This window comes from Hyperolius riggenbachi, chromosome 10 (genome assembly GCF_040937935.1).
Source record: "Hyperolius riggenbachi isolate aHypRig1 chromosome 10, aHypRig1.pri, whole genome shotgun sequence".
NCBI lineage: Eukaryota > Metazoa > Chordata > Amphibia > Anura > Hyperoliidae > Hyperolius > Hyperolius riggenbachi.
This window is the reverse complement of record NC_090655.1, coordinates 110303922-110319004: the sequence shown is the minus strand read 5'-3', so window position 1 is coordinate 110319004 and position 15083 is coordinate 110303922. Positions and strand designations below refer to the sequence as shown.

The 15083-nt window shown below is 44.3% G+C and overlaps 1 long non-coding RNA gene across 1 annotated transcript in view; it reads right to left on the bottom strand.

Moving 5' to 3' along the window:
* The window catches only part of LOC137535509 (uncharacterized), a 44663-nt gene that overhangs the window by 215 nt on the left and 29365 nt on the right, over positions 1–15083 (bottom strand). The gene's annotated exons all lie outside the window — the stretch shown is intronic.

Sequence of the window (15083 nt, the reverse complement as noted above, 5' to 3'; positions counted from 1 at the left end):
TAAAATACAACATAACTGTAATAACACTTTTTAGTAGCATAGCAAAGAGGTTTATAAAAGTTTATTGCTGCCTGTTTTAAGCTGCGTACCAGGCTTGGATTTACATCACAGGAGCCTATGGGCACAGATGTCCTGGCAGCATAGACTTCGCCCTCCATGAACCTACAAACCCCGCCAAACTGCACCGCAAGAGTCAGCTGTCACTTCTCCCTTACATCCCTTGCCTGTCATAGGTAGCTACAGGTGCCCCTTAGTATTAGGTAGCCAGTGCTATCCCCAGTTTTAAGTAGCTAGAGGGTGTACTAGATGAATCGGCGCGGGAGACTTGGGCGCAGGATACAGCCGGTATATGGCTGACCCTGCTGCCGCACAAGTCCCGGCCGTGTTAATTACTATTCCCCCTCCAGGCCGCTATGGATAGTGGGGAATTATATAATTCAGCTTCCAGCTACTGCTGGAAGCCGAATTACAGTGTTTTAAATGTAACTTCAGCTCCGTCTTCTGGCGGTGCCGAAGTTACTTCCTGTGCGCTGCTATAGCCGTAATTCCTATTACGGCCTATGGTGGAGCCAGCTGCGCCCAAATCTCCTGCGCTGGCTTCTTAGTGTTCGGCTAGAGGTGCCCCAGCTGAAGGGAGATCTCATCAGTGGAATGCCGAGACCCGGGTGAGTAACCTCTCATTTTATTTACACTCTGCATGGGACTCTGCATAGGGAAGGAGGGACTGAGGCACCTCTCCATCAGGAGCCTATAGGCACGTGCCTACAGTGCCTTATAGTAAATTCGGCTCTGCTGGGTACACACATAAAAGTGTTTGGAAACTGAAAGATTAAAGACAATCTGCAGATAATCTTTATTTAAAAAAAGTTTACAAAAGACCTCAATAGAGACATACAAATTATATTTATCTCTCAGGCCCTGTTCACAGTGTTCAGATGCATTGCAGAATAATTCTGCATGACAACTCACTGCCCATATAGTTCTATGGGGCTGTTCACAGTATTGTGTTGTAACTGATCACGTTTTTCTAACTCGCTGCAGGCTTTGTATTAAATTCTATGTCCATTGCAGTTCACAGTTATTAGAACACGTGCCCTATGCAACTGACCACTGTGAACCTAGCCTCAATCTTTCAGATTAGTCCTGATCTGCAGATGATTGTTAATTAAACAGGGTGTGTAGGAGATCTCCAGATATTTCTAAAGCTACGTACAGACATGCGATAACGATCGTTCGTAAGCAACGACGAACGATCAATTAAGGAGAGAAATGAAAAGGTCGTTAGTAAAGAGGTGTTGAAAGTGGCAAACGATCAGATCGTTTCCGAACGAACGATGCGGAAGTGACGAACGTATGATGCAGCGCATCTATTATGCTAAACGTTATTCAGATCAATGAACCCGGAACGAACGTCATTGTTAATGGCCAGTAGGAAAGAGGAAGTTGCGTACAGATATATATATATATATATATATATATATATATATATATATACACAGAGAGAGAGAGAGATATAGATAGATATATCTCTATGTCAACATATATCTATATATCTATATACATCTATCTACATCTATATATACATATATATATATATCTATATACATATATCTATATACATCTCTCTGTCTCTCTCTCTCTGTCTGCGCATGTACGGTACTTAACGAACGATCGTTTTTGTAACGATCAGCATACACACGTACTTTTGCTAACGATCGTCGTTACAAAAAATCCGCCAGGACGGATTTCCAGTTTGCAACGACTTCAGTCGCTGATCGTTACCCTTAACGATCGTTAGCGGTTATTTTGTAACGATCGTCGTTATAAACGATCGTTAGTCGTTCGTTACCAACGACTTTAGTCGCATGTCTGTATGCCCCTTAACTCTGTTTACGAGATCTCCAGATATTTCTAACTTTTGTGTGCACACGCTGGCATGAAAAAAAAAGGAAGTAAATAGGCTACACAGGTATTTTTTGGGTCTTTAGCTTGTGTACAGCATCTTTAGAACAATCAATGTTTCAAACCTTCCTGACAAACCTAGATGGCAGATTCATTCCTCAGTTTGCAAAGATTTTTACCTGAAGTGTATTCACTTTACCATTGGAGAGGTTTTCCAATTTGCTGTTCTCAGCAGTCCATGGCCCATATGCAATAAACTTTTTCTCCTGAGTGTTCTACTAGGAGATAATTTTTCATCTTCAATTTAGAGTAATGTTTCAGCACTTTGCAATGGAAAAAGTACCGCAAAGTAGGTAAACAAGTACTATCAAAATTATTTTTAAATATTTTTGTTTTCTGGTAGTTTTAAAGACCTTTTATTGAAAAGTTAGAAAATATCACCTAGGAGAAAACTCAGGAGAAAAATTGCATACGGGCTCATGAGATTTGTAATGAAGGTAAATCAAACCAACTTGGGACCCAGACATAACAAATGACAGATTTCCAGTGTTCCATTAATAACTACTCACATTTTCTGATTTTTATTATTTGGATTAGTGGGGTGGTCATTTCACTGCCTATCAACTACTTGTGGAAATGGCCCCTCATGTCTCAGGTCTCTCTTCCATGAGCAGTTGACAAGCAGTGAAAAGCCTCTCAAGCTCTCACAACAGCGTTTTAACCTCCTGAGCGTTATGTCACCGCTCAGAAGGTTTTGCAGCCTCAGAGTCCCCAGTATAAATCTAATAGATTTAATGCTTTCGCAAGGTTTAGCTGGCACTAGGCTAGCTAGTATAGGTTCCCAGCACCCCCCCGATTTCGTCCGATCCCCCCGATCCAGCCGTTTATACATTACCCAGTCTTTATCCAGTGATCAGCGCAGCCTCTCCGCACAGCGCCGGTCTTCTCTGTGGGGAGGATCATACATGACGTCACCGATGTCGTGCCCAGACCCGATCCTCCCCATAGAGAAGACCGGAGTTGTGCGGGGAGACTGAGCCGATTGCTGGATAGAGGCTGGGTAATGTATAAACGGCTGTATCGGGGGGATCGGAGGTAATCAGGGGGTGCTGGCAACCTATACTAGCTATCCTAGTGCTAGCTAAACCTTGTGGAAGCATTAAATCTATTAGATTCATCCTGGGGGACTCCTGATTCTAGCAAGCGGTATGCCCGACACAGTGTCGGGCATGCTGCTCAGGAGGTTAAAGAAAAAGGGTCCAGTGTGCATGGACCCACGATGTGAGTTTGGGCTGGTGCACACCAAGAGCCCTTCTGAGCGCTTTTAAAAATCGCAAGCGCTTTGAAAAGCGCTTGGCTAATGTATTTGAATGGGATGGAGCACACTAGAGCGATGCGCTTTTTTCCCAAATGCAAACGTGGGTCCTGCAGCATTTCTGCTGATTTCTGAGGCAATTCAGCCTCAATGTTAAGTATAGGAAAGTGGAAAATCACTCTGGAAAATCGCTCTGGTCTAGCGTTTTTCAAGAGTTTTTGTTACAGAAGCTGTTCAGTTACAGCTCTACTGTAACAAAATATTAAAAAAAATGCTACTCCAAAAATCGCTAGCCATGTTTACAAAATCGCTCTACACATACCTAGAATCGCTCTGAAAAATCACTTCAAAAAGCGCTGAGCGTTTGCGATTACGCTAGTGCTTTTTGGTGTGCACTGGGCCTTTGTGTTTTATTTTATTGACTCTTGAGTTGTTGCAATAAAGTGTACCCCCCTGTGTATGAACTTAGCCCCGACTCCTGCATATATGTTTTTTTCGGTGACGGTCACGGTCTCCAATAATGAGCACAATGTGTCTGCAGTCTTCACAGTGTGTGGGAGTGCAATAGAGAGCACTGAGGATTATTGTTTATCTTTGACAAACTCTCACAACTGCTTGCTGCTGCCTGGCAACTGCTCACTGCTGCCTGGTAACTGCCTGACGAGCACACAGTTCAACTGCCCGTGGAAATGAGCCGTAAGGCCTCTTTTCCACGGACTGCTGAACTGTGTGCTCAGCAAGCAGTTGCCAGGCAGCAGTGAGCAGTCGTGAGAGTTTGAGAGGCATTTCACTGCCTGTCAACAGTCCGTGGAAAAGAGGCCTAAACCTGTTAGGCCTCTTTTCCATGGACTGTTGAATTGTGTGCTCAGCAAGCAGTTGCCAGGCTGCATTGAGCAGTTACCAGGCAGCAGTGAACAGTTACCAGGCAGCAGCAAGCAGTTGTGAGAGTGTGAGAGGCATTTCACTGTCTATCAACAGTCCATGGAAAAGAGGCCTAAGGCCTCTTTTCCACGGGTAGTTGATAAACATTGAAATTCCTTTCAAACTCTCACAACTGCTTGCTGCTGCCTGTTAAATGCTCACTGCTGCCTGGTAACTGCTTGCGCACACAGTTCAACTGTTCATGGAAAAGAGGCAAAGGCCTTGCCCATTATTTTGTCAGTAAGGCCTCCTTTCCACAGACTGTTAATAGGCAGTGAAATGCCTCTCAAACTCTCTCAACTGCTTACTGCTGCCTGGTAACTGCTTGTTGCTGCATGATAACTGCTCACTTCTGCCTGGTAACTGCTTGCTGAGCACACAGCTCAACAGTCCGTGGAAAGGAGGCCTTAGACTTTGCAACTGCTGTTCAGGAAATGCTGTTGAAAACAAAGAAAAGCCTGAGAATCCCCCATGAAGAGATGGACTGGCCCAAAACCTGGTTCTGTCAGATTTTAACTGCCTGCTTTTTTTTCGTGATAGGGGTCCTTTGAAGAGAACCTGAACTGAAAATTAAAAGTAAAAAAAAAAACATACAGTGGAGGAAATAATTATTTGACCCCTCACTGATTTTGTAAGTTTGTCCAATGACAAAGAAATGAAAAGTCTCAGAACAGTATCATTTCAATGGTAGGTTTATTTTAACAGTGGCAGATAGCACATCAAAAGGAAAATCGAAAAAATAACCTTAAATAAAAGATAGCAACTGATTTGCATTTCATTGATTGAAATAAGTTTTTGAACCCTCTAACAATAAAAGACTTAATACTTAGTGGAAAAACCCTTGTTTGCAAGCACAGAGGTCAAACGTTTCTTGTAATTGATGACCAAGTTTGCACACATTTTAGGAGGAATGTTGGTCCACTCCTCTTTGCAGATCATCTCTAAATCCCTAAGGTTTCGAGGCGGTCTCTGTGCAACTCTGAGCTTGAGCTCCCTCCATAGGTTTTCTATTTGATTAAGGTCCGGAGACTGACTAGGCCACTCCATGACCTTAATGTGCTTCTTCTTGAGCCACTCCTTTGTTGCCTTTGCTGTACGTTTTGGGTCATTGTCGTGCTGGAACACCCATCCACGACCCATTTTCAGTTTCCTGGCAGAGGGAAGGAGGTCGTCGTTCAGGATTTCACGATACATGGCTCCGCCCATTTTCCCGTTAATGCGATTAAGTTGTCCTTTGCCCTTAGCAGAAAAACACCGCCCAAAGCAAAATGTTTCCACCCCCATGCTTGACGGTGGGGACGGTGTTTTGGGGGTCATAGGCAGCATTTTTCTTCCTCCAAATGCAGCGAGTTGAGTTAATGCCAAAGAGCTCTATTTTGGTCTCATCAGACCACAGCACCTTCTCCCAGTCACTCACAGAATCATTCAGGTGTTCATTGGCAAACTTCAGACGGGCCTGCACATGTGCCTTCTTGAGCAGGGGGACCTTGCGAGCCCTGCAGGATTTTAATCCATTGCGGTGTAATGTGTTTCCAATGGTTTTCTTGGTGACTGTGGTCCCTGCTAATTTGAGGTCATTCACTAACTCCTCCCGTGTAGTTCTAGGATGCTTTTTAACCTTTCTCAGAACCATTGACACCCCACGAGGTGAGATCTTGCGTGGAGCCCCAGAACGAGGTCGATTGATGGTCATTTTGTGCTCCTTCCATTTTCGAGCAATCGCACCAACAGTTGTCACCTTCTCTCCCAGCTTCTTGCTAATGGTTTTGTAGCCCATTCCAGCCTTGTGCAGGTCTACAATTTTGTCTCTGACATCCTTGGACAGCTCTTTGGTCTTTCCCATGTTGGAGAGTTTGGAGTCTGCTTGATTGATTGATTCTGTGGACAGGTGTCTTTTATACAGGTGACTAGTTAAGACAGGTGTCCTTAATGAGGGTGACTAATTGAGTAGAAGGGTCTAACCACTCTGTGGGAGCCAGAACTCTTAATGGTTGGTAGGGGTTCAAAAACTTATTTCACTCAATGAAATGCAAATCAGTTGCTATCTTTTATTTAAGGTAATTTTTTCAATTTTCCTTTTGATGTGCTATCTGCCACTGTTAAAATAAACCTACCATTGAAATGATACTGTTCTGAGACTTTTCATTTCTTTGTCATTGGACAAACTTACAAAATCAGTGAGGGGTCAAATAATTATTTCCTCCACTGTACACAGGTCATACTTACCTCCTGTGTGTGTAGTCTACTCCTGAATCTCTTTCTCCTCTCCTTTGTCCACTGTAATCAATGGAATTATCCATCCTCCATTTTGAAAATGGCCATTACTCCATAACAGCTTCCTGGTCAGCACACTGTTAAACTGTAACGTTGCCCACTTGAGTCATAAGGAAACATGGACATTGCCTTGCACATTCAGTTGTAACTGACAGCAGCTGATTTATAACTGACAGCAACTGGTATATTTCAGTTATGACAAAATATTGTCAGAACTGGGAGGGATCACTGTAAGAAGAAAATGGTGAGCTTCTGAGAGGAGCTGACGGTGAGGTAAGTATGTAATAATCATTTGCAGCTACTGTACGTCATGTGTTTATTTTATATAACTTTACTCAGTTCAGGTTCCCTTTAAAAACTCATTTCCACAAGCGGTTAAACTGTGTGCTCAGCAAGCAGTTACCAGGCAGCAGTGAGCAGTTGTGAGAGTTTGTGAGGCTTTTCACTGCTTATCAACTGCTTGTGGAAAAGGGGCCTAACTCTATTAATTATCAGCAAACTTGCTTACCCAGAAATGTAAATATGCTGTACATACATTCAGCCAGGTACTTAACCTCCTCGAAATTCAGTTTCTGGTGGATTTCTGTGCAAAAAGTGGTCCTGTAACTTAACAAAATGTGTCAAGCAAGGGTCTAGTGTACATTTTGAGTCCAATAACAGCTTGAAACACCAAATATACACAAAATTTCAAAATTACTCCCCAAAATCTCTGATCACTTTATACTTCCAAGCTGCTGCTGCTCAACCTGCACTAATACAAAAAGTAAAGGTGCCATACATCTAGAGATGATGGGCAAATTCGACCAAGAGACAAATCTTTCAGTAATCACATCTGATTAGAGAGAGATTTGCCCATACTCCGCAGGCTGATCCCCCATAAAAATGAAATCACTCGAGAATTGCCCGCATCCGATGCCTCGTCGCTGCTCCCCCCCTTCCCCCAGTGTAAAAATGTACTCCCATGTGTGCATTTATACATTACCTGTCCTGTCGCCCACCTCGTGGTGCCCATCTGTCTTCGGAATCCCCCACAGATTATTGTAGGTAGTTAGCCAGGTCTAGGTGCCCCCAGTATAAGTTAGGTAGGTACATGTGTTGCTCAGTATAGGCTAGGTAGGTACAAGTGGCCCCTAGTTTAGGCTAGGTACGTACAGGTGTCACTCAGTATAGGCTAGATAGGTACAGGAGCCCCACAGTTTAAGTTAGCTAGATGTAGGGGCTCCCGTACACTGTAGGCAGCATTAGGTATGCTAGTCATAGTGCCCCCCAATCCAGCCGCTAGATACATAACAAGCCTCATCCTAGTGATCGCTCCAGCCTTCCTGCATAGCTCTGCATATCTTCCGGTAGCTGGAGGATCAGGATAATGACATCAGACATTGTCACATGACATCAGTCCCAATCCTCTGCATACAGGAAGATATGCGGAGCTGTGCAGGGAGGCTGGAGCAATCACTGGAAGAGGCTTGGTACAGTGGCTTGCAAAAGTATTTGGCCCCCTTGAAGTTCTCTACATTTTGTCATATTACTGCCACAAACATGAATCAATTTTATTGGAAGACCAATACAAAGTGGTGTACACGTGAGAAGTGGAACGAAAATCATACATGATTCCAAACATTTTTTACAACTCAATAACTGCAAAGTGGGGTGTGCATAATTATTCAGCCCCCTTTGGTCTGAGTGCAGTCAGTTGCCCATAGACATTGCCTGATGAGTGCTAATGACTAAATAGAGCGCACGTTTGTGTAATCTAATGTCAGTACACATACAGCTGCTCTGTGGTGGCCTCAGAGGTTGTCTAAGGGCCCGTTTCCACTAGTGCTGTGCGGAATCGCTGCATATCACCGCTGACAAAATCGCATGCAGATGCGATTCCGCATGCATTTTTTGCCGCGATTTCGCATAGGCAGGGTATATGCGATTTTAACCATGTCACTGCCTGTGTCAATTTACATTACTTTCAATGCGAAATCGCACGCGAAATCGCAGGAAAAAATGCATGCAAAAAACGCATGCGATTTCCCTATTAAATACATTGCCTGCGATTCGCCTGCATTCCACATGCAGGCGAATTCTGCAGGGTCTACCGTGCAGAAAAATCCTGCACATAAAAACGCAAATGAAAACTGACAAGTGGAAACAGTCCCATCCACTTGTATTGCTTATGCGAATCCGCATGCGTTGACTGCATGCGGATTCGCGCTAGTGGAAACGGGCCCTAAGAGAATATTGGGAGCAACAACACCATGAAGTCCAAAGAACACACCAGACAGGTCAGGGATAAAGTTATTGAGAAATTTAAGAACTTAACGACCGCCTAACGCCGACAGGCGTCGGCAGGTCGTAAGTGGTATTACATAGAAACGGCCGCTCGTCCGAGCGGCCTTTCCATGTGAGTTCACGGAGACTGTGAGCCGCCGATCACGGCTCGCACGCGTAATGTAAACACGCGGGGAAGAAATCCCAGCTGTTTACATCATACGGCGCTGCTGTGCAGCAGCGCCGTAAAGGAGATCGGCGATCCCCGGCCTCTGATTGGCCGGGGATCGCTGCCGCCTGATAGGCTGAAACCTATCCTATCTGGCGCAGGACGCCCATAGCCTGCTTGAAAAGCAAGTATGGGCAGAGAGGGCGGAAATCGCTGTGGAGGGGGGCTTTGAGGAGCCCCAACCGCAAATCACAGGCAGCCGGTGGCGATCAGACCCCCCCAGCAGGACATCCCCCCTAGTGGGGAAAAAAGGGGGGGGAAGTCTGATCGCCATGCTGTAAACCTGATCTGTGCTGTAGGCTGGAGGGCCTGTTTCCACTACACGCAGAGTCTGCATGCAGAAAACTGACTCCAATGAATGCCTATGGCAAATCTGCATCAGAAAAATCACGTTCAGTGGAAACAGGCTCATAGGCATTCATTGGAGTCAGTTTTCTGCATGCAGAATCTGCGTGTAGTGGAAACAGGCCCGGAGAGCCCACGCTGCACAGATCAGGCAAATCAGGCCTGGTCCTTAAGCAGGCTTAGGCTACAAAAAGATTTCCAAAGCCTTGAACATCCCATGGAGCACTGTTCAAGCGATCATTCAGAAATGGAAGGAGTATGGCACAACTGTAAACCTACCAAGACAAGGCCGTCCACCTAAACTCACAGGCCGAACAAGGAGAGCGCTGATCAGAAATGCAGTCAAGAGGCCCATGGTGACTCTGGACGAGCTGCAGAGATCTATAGCTCAGGTGGGGGAATCTGTCCATAGGACAACTATTAATCGTGCACTGCACAAAGTTGGCCTTTATGGAAGAGTAGCAAGAAGAAAGCCATGATTAACAGAAAAGCATAAGAAGTCCTGTTTGCAGTTTGCCACAAGTCATGTGGGGAACACAGCAAACATGTGGAAGAAGGTGCTCTTGTCAGATGAGACCAAAATGGAACTTTTTGGCCAAAATGCAAAATGCTATGTGTGGCGGAAAACTAACACTGCACATCACTCTGAACACACCATCCCCACTGTCAAATGTGGTGGTGGCAGCATCATGCTTTGGGGGTGCTTCTCATCTTCAGCAGGGACAGGGAAGCTGGTCAGAGTTGATGGGAAGATGGATGGAGCCAAATACAGGGCAATCTTGGAAGAAAACCTCTTGGAGTCTGCAAAAGATGTGATACTGGGGCGGAGGTTCACCTTCCAGCAGGACAACGACCCTAAACATAAAGCCAGGGCAACAATGGATTGGTTTAAAACAAAACATATCCATGTGTTAGAATGGTCCAGTCAAAGTCCAGATCTAAATCCAATCGAGAATCTGTGGCAAGATCTGAAAACTGCAGTTCACAAACGCTGTCCATCTAATCTGACTGAGCTGGAGCTGTTTTGAAAAGAAGAATAGGCAAGGATTTCAGTCTCTAGATGTGCAAAGCTGGTAGAGACATACCCTAAAAGACTGGCAGCTGTAATTGCAGCAAAAGGTGGTTCTACAAAGTTTTGACCCAGGGGGCTGAATAATTACGCACACCCCACTTTGCAGTTATTTATTTGTAAAAAATGTTTGGAATCATGTATGATTTTCGTTCCACTTCTCACGTGTACACCACTTTGTATTGGTCTTTCACATGGAATTCCAATAAAATTGATTCATATTTGTGGCAGTAATGTGACAAAATGTGGAAAACTTCATGGGGACCAAATACTTTTGCAAGCCACTGTATGTATAGCGGCTGGATCAGGGGGGAATCGGGGGTGGGGGGCACTATGACTGACATACCTAATGCTGCCTATAGTATACAGGAGCCTCTACACCTAGATAATTTATAATGGGGGCTCTTATAGCTAGGGAAACCTCCTGAGCGGGATGCCCCCACTGTGTAGGGCATACCGCTTTCTTCAAAAATTCCTTACCCGACACAGGGTCAGGCATATCGCTCAGGAGGTTAAAGTGTACCTGAGGTTACATAACATGCCGAGATAAGCATATACGTACAGTGCCAAGCATACAAATAACCAGGCTGTGTATCCTTTTCTGCCTGAAAGGAGTAAACATTCAGGTATGCAAGTGACAGTTTTTGCCTAGTCAGGACATAGACACACACACACACACACACACACACACACACACACTATTTTGCTTGTGCAATGATTAGCCAAGTTTAACACTATTTAGGGCCCATTTCCATTTTGGATGCGAGGCGATACCGCAAGTACTTCCAGTTGTCTTCCATACAACCGGATGTGGCGTCATGTAGCTTCCAGTCAACGGCTATGGGGGCTCGGATGCGTGCTGTGGAAAACTGCAGCATGCTATTCATAATTTCCCCCATGTCGCATTGCGCCAGATCACGTAGGTAAATTCACGTCAATGGAAACTACTCCATTGACGTGAACTGGTTGCAGTTTCATTGAGATGCGGAATGGTTTCCACATTGCAACGCGTCTAGTGGAAACGGGCCCTTAGCATGACAGCTTATTTGCTAACTCCTCCCTTCTGCTGTGCAAGTCAAATGAAACTCTGCTGCCCTCCTGCCTTTCCCCTCCTCACTCACTGTTAGACTCCTCCTACAGCACTACAAGCTGCTTTTCCCCAATGATGACCTCTTCACCTTGCTCGCTCAACTCTCGCCTCTCCTACTCTGACTGCATGCTGTAAGTGTAAACAGAGTACAAACATGCTGCACCTGGAATCTCTGCGCCTGTTGCAAATGTTTCTTCTTGCTTTATGAGACAATTGGCCCTGTGTGCACATGCAATAGACATTGACCAGGCTTTAAACATTTTTGCCACCTGGACGTGGCTACTCTGCTGCGGTGCCGCACACCCGCGTGCGATTGCGGGCACGCCCCCGTGTTGTCCCCCGGTAGCCCTGGGATCAGTGAACGGGAACATAGTTCCTGATCACCGATCCGTGTCCCCAGCAGAAAAATCGAAGCGCTCTTACTAGAGGCTTCACTATTTCTGCAAATAGAATTTTCCACGTCCTCCTTGTGCGTCCGGTGATCGAGAAGAACAAGGAGAAAAAAAATAAACTCAAGGTGGCCATCTTGTGACCAAATAGTAAAACTACATCTACATATTTTTTACATTACAATTTACAAATATAATATTAAAAATTAAATGTTTATTTCCCACACCAAAATATTACCCAAATAAAATTTTTAATGGGAAAAAAAATGACAATTAAAAAAAACAAAACATAAATAGTTACCTAAGGGTCTGAGCTTTTTAAATATGCATATGAAGGGGGTATTCTAAGAACGTTTTTTTAAATTATACGCTTGTAAATAGTGATGGAAGCAAAACGGAAAAAAATGCACCTTTATTTCCAAATAAAATATTGGCGCCATACATTGTGATAGGGACAAAATGGTGTCATAACCGAGACAAACCGTCAAATAAAATACATAGGTTTTAATTATGGTAGCGTGGATTATTTTAAAGCTATAATGGACGAATACTGAGAAATAAGAAAAAACTGGAAAAAATTCATTATTCATCCTGCTAAAATGCATTTATAAAAAAAAATTCTTAGTAAAATGTACCACCCAAAGAAAGCCTAATTAGTGGCGGAAAAAACAAGATATAGATCAATAAATTGTGTTAAGAAGTGATAAAGTTATTAGCGAATGAATGGGAGGTGAAAATTGTTCTGATGCATAAGGTGAAAAATCCCCGCGGGCTGAAATGGTTAAAATAACACGTTGTATAATGTACATAGTGTCTATTGCAATAGACACATTCTAACGTACATCAAGCAATGCACAAGGTTTGACTCCACTCTTAGAGCTCCCAGCCTCCATCTTGGATGCAAAACCTGGATATCGGTCTGGATTCCTCGGGTAGCAATAGAGAAAGATAGTCCTAAATGAACTTTGCTTATTCCAGTCAGTTTCAGATTTTCATATGGTGAAATTGTCTGCTGGAGAAATCATTGCAGTACACAGCCCCCCTTTCTAGAAGAGCTAAAATGAGGTCATTGACCATATTATAAGATATACTGACTTCAGACAACTGCTTTGCATAGAGCAATTTGAACTGAAGTGATAGCATAGAGGTAAGCTCTGGCATTAAAGAGCAGGACTTCAGTGCATGTGTCACAACATCCCTAGTTGGAACCCTGGCTTGGGATGCTTCATGGCAGTAGACAAACTTGTGGTGGTAAGAAGATAGTAAGTAAGTGCACCAGTGATAGTCAACATGGGATTAGAACCCATGTCGTTAAGGAAGTACTACCTTGCCAGCAGCAGCTGTTAAAGCACTTAACCTGTGAGCTATGGATCTATCACCAGTGAGTGTGTTCTGATTTCTGGTTCATGAATGTCTCAACCTCTTAATAGCAGCCTCTGTTAATCTATGTACTGATTGGTGAGCACATTTAACCTTAATAGCGCAACCAACAAGGTTTGGTGTCAGCCGAAGTGATAGCATGGAGGTAAAGCTCTAGGATTAAAGAGCAAGACCTCAGTGCATGCTTCACAACATCCCTGGCTTGGGATGCTTCATTGCTGTAGATTAAGTTGCAGTGGTAAGAAGAACACAGCAAGATAAAAAAAAATGTGGTGCAAGTAAAGGGTATGTATTGTGATGTGTACTACACTTTCAGAATCTTATAGATATATCCGCCCACGACAGCTGTATGTTATACATGTCAGATGCAGGTGCCCTGAGTGTGTTCTTATTTCTGGTTCATGAATGTTAATCCATGTACTGATTGGTGTCAAGAGCACATTCAAGCTTAATAGCACAATCAACAAGCTGAGATGCCAGCCAAAGTGATAGCATGGAGCTAAAGCTCTGTAATTCAAGAGCAAGACCTCAGTGCATGCGTCACAACATCCCTAGATTGAACCCTGGCTTGGGATGCTTCATGGCAAAAGATAACAACCTGGCTTTGCATGCTTCATGGCAGTAGGTACAGATGCGGTTACGACAATGTGAGAAGATAAGAGTTCAAGAAATTAAACCTGCAGTGGCAAGAAAGGGTGTCTATTGTGACCATGATGCAAGCATTTTAAGAATCTTTAGATGCAGGCGACCTGAGTGTGTTCTTATTTCTGGTACATGAATGTTAATCCATGTACTGATTGGTGGCAAGAGCACATTCAAGCTTAATAGCGCAATCAACAAGGGAAGATGCCAGCCAACGCGATAGCATGGAGGTAAAGCTCTGTGAGTAAAGAGCAAGACCTCAGTGCATGCACCACAACATCCCTAGTTCAAACCCTGGCTTGGGATGCTTCATGGCAGTAGGTACAGATGCGGTTACGACAATGTGAGAAGATAAGTAAGAGCTCAAGAAATTAAACCTGCAGTGGCAAGAAAGGGTATCTATTGTGACCATGATGCAAGCAATTTAAGAATCTTTTAGATACAGGTGCCCTGACTCAGGGCCGGGCCGAGGCATAGGCTGGAGAGGCTCCAGCCTCAGGGCGCAGTGTAGGAGGGGGCGCACAATTCATTCAGCTGTCATTCCTAATTGTGTATGAAGCAGAAAGAAATAAGAAAAGGGGATACATAGCAGTGACTGCAAGCCAGATAATTAGATATTAAGGTGTTGGGGAGGTTGTGGGCTCTGTGGCCCTCTTAGTCTAATAGCAATCAGTGTGCGACGGCTGGGGTGGGAGGGATGGGGGGGGCGCACGTTGGGGTCTCAGCCTTGGGTGCTGGAGGACCTTGTCCCTGCTCTGTGAGTGTGAGTGTGTTCTTATTTCTGGTTCATGAATGTTAATCTATGTACTGATTGGAGGCAACTGGCAAGAGCACATTCAACCTGAATAGCACAATCAACCCACTGTGAAGCTGGCCAAAGTGGTAGCATGGTGGTTAAGCTCTGTAATTCAAGAGCAAGATCTCTGTGTATGCTTCACAACATCCCTAGTTCGAGCCCTGGCTTGGGATGCTTCATGGCAATTAATAAAACCCCGTCTTCGTATGCTTCATGGCAGTAGGTAAAAATACGGTTGCAAGGTAGGCTATGTACTGTGATGGAAATGCAAATATTTTAAGAATCTTGTAAATACAGCCGCCCCTTATATCCAGATATATCTTATAACCAGAAATAAGAGCACAGTCACGGGTGATACAGCCATAGCGCACAGGTTAAGTGCTTCAACGGCCGCTGCTGCCAAGGAAGACTTCCTGAAGGACGTGGGTTCTAATCCCATGTCAGCTATCACTGGTGAAGAGCCACCCCT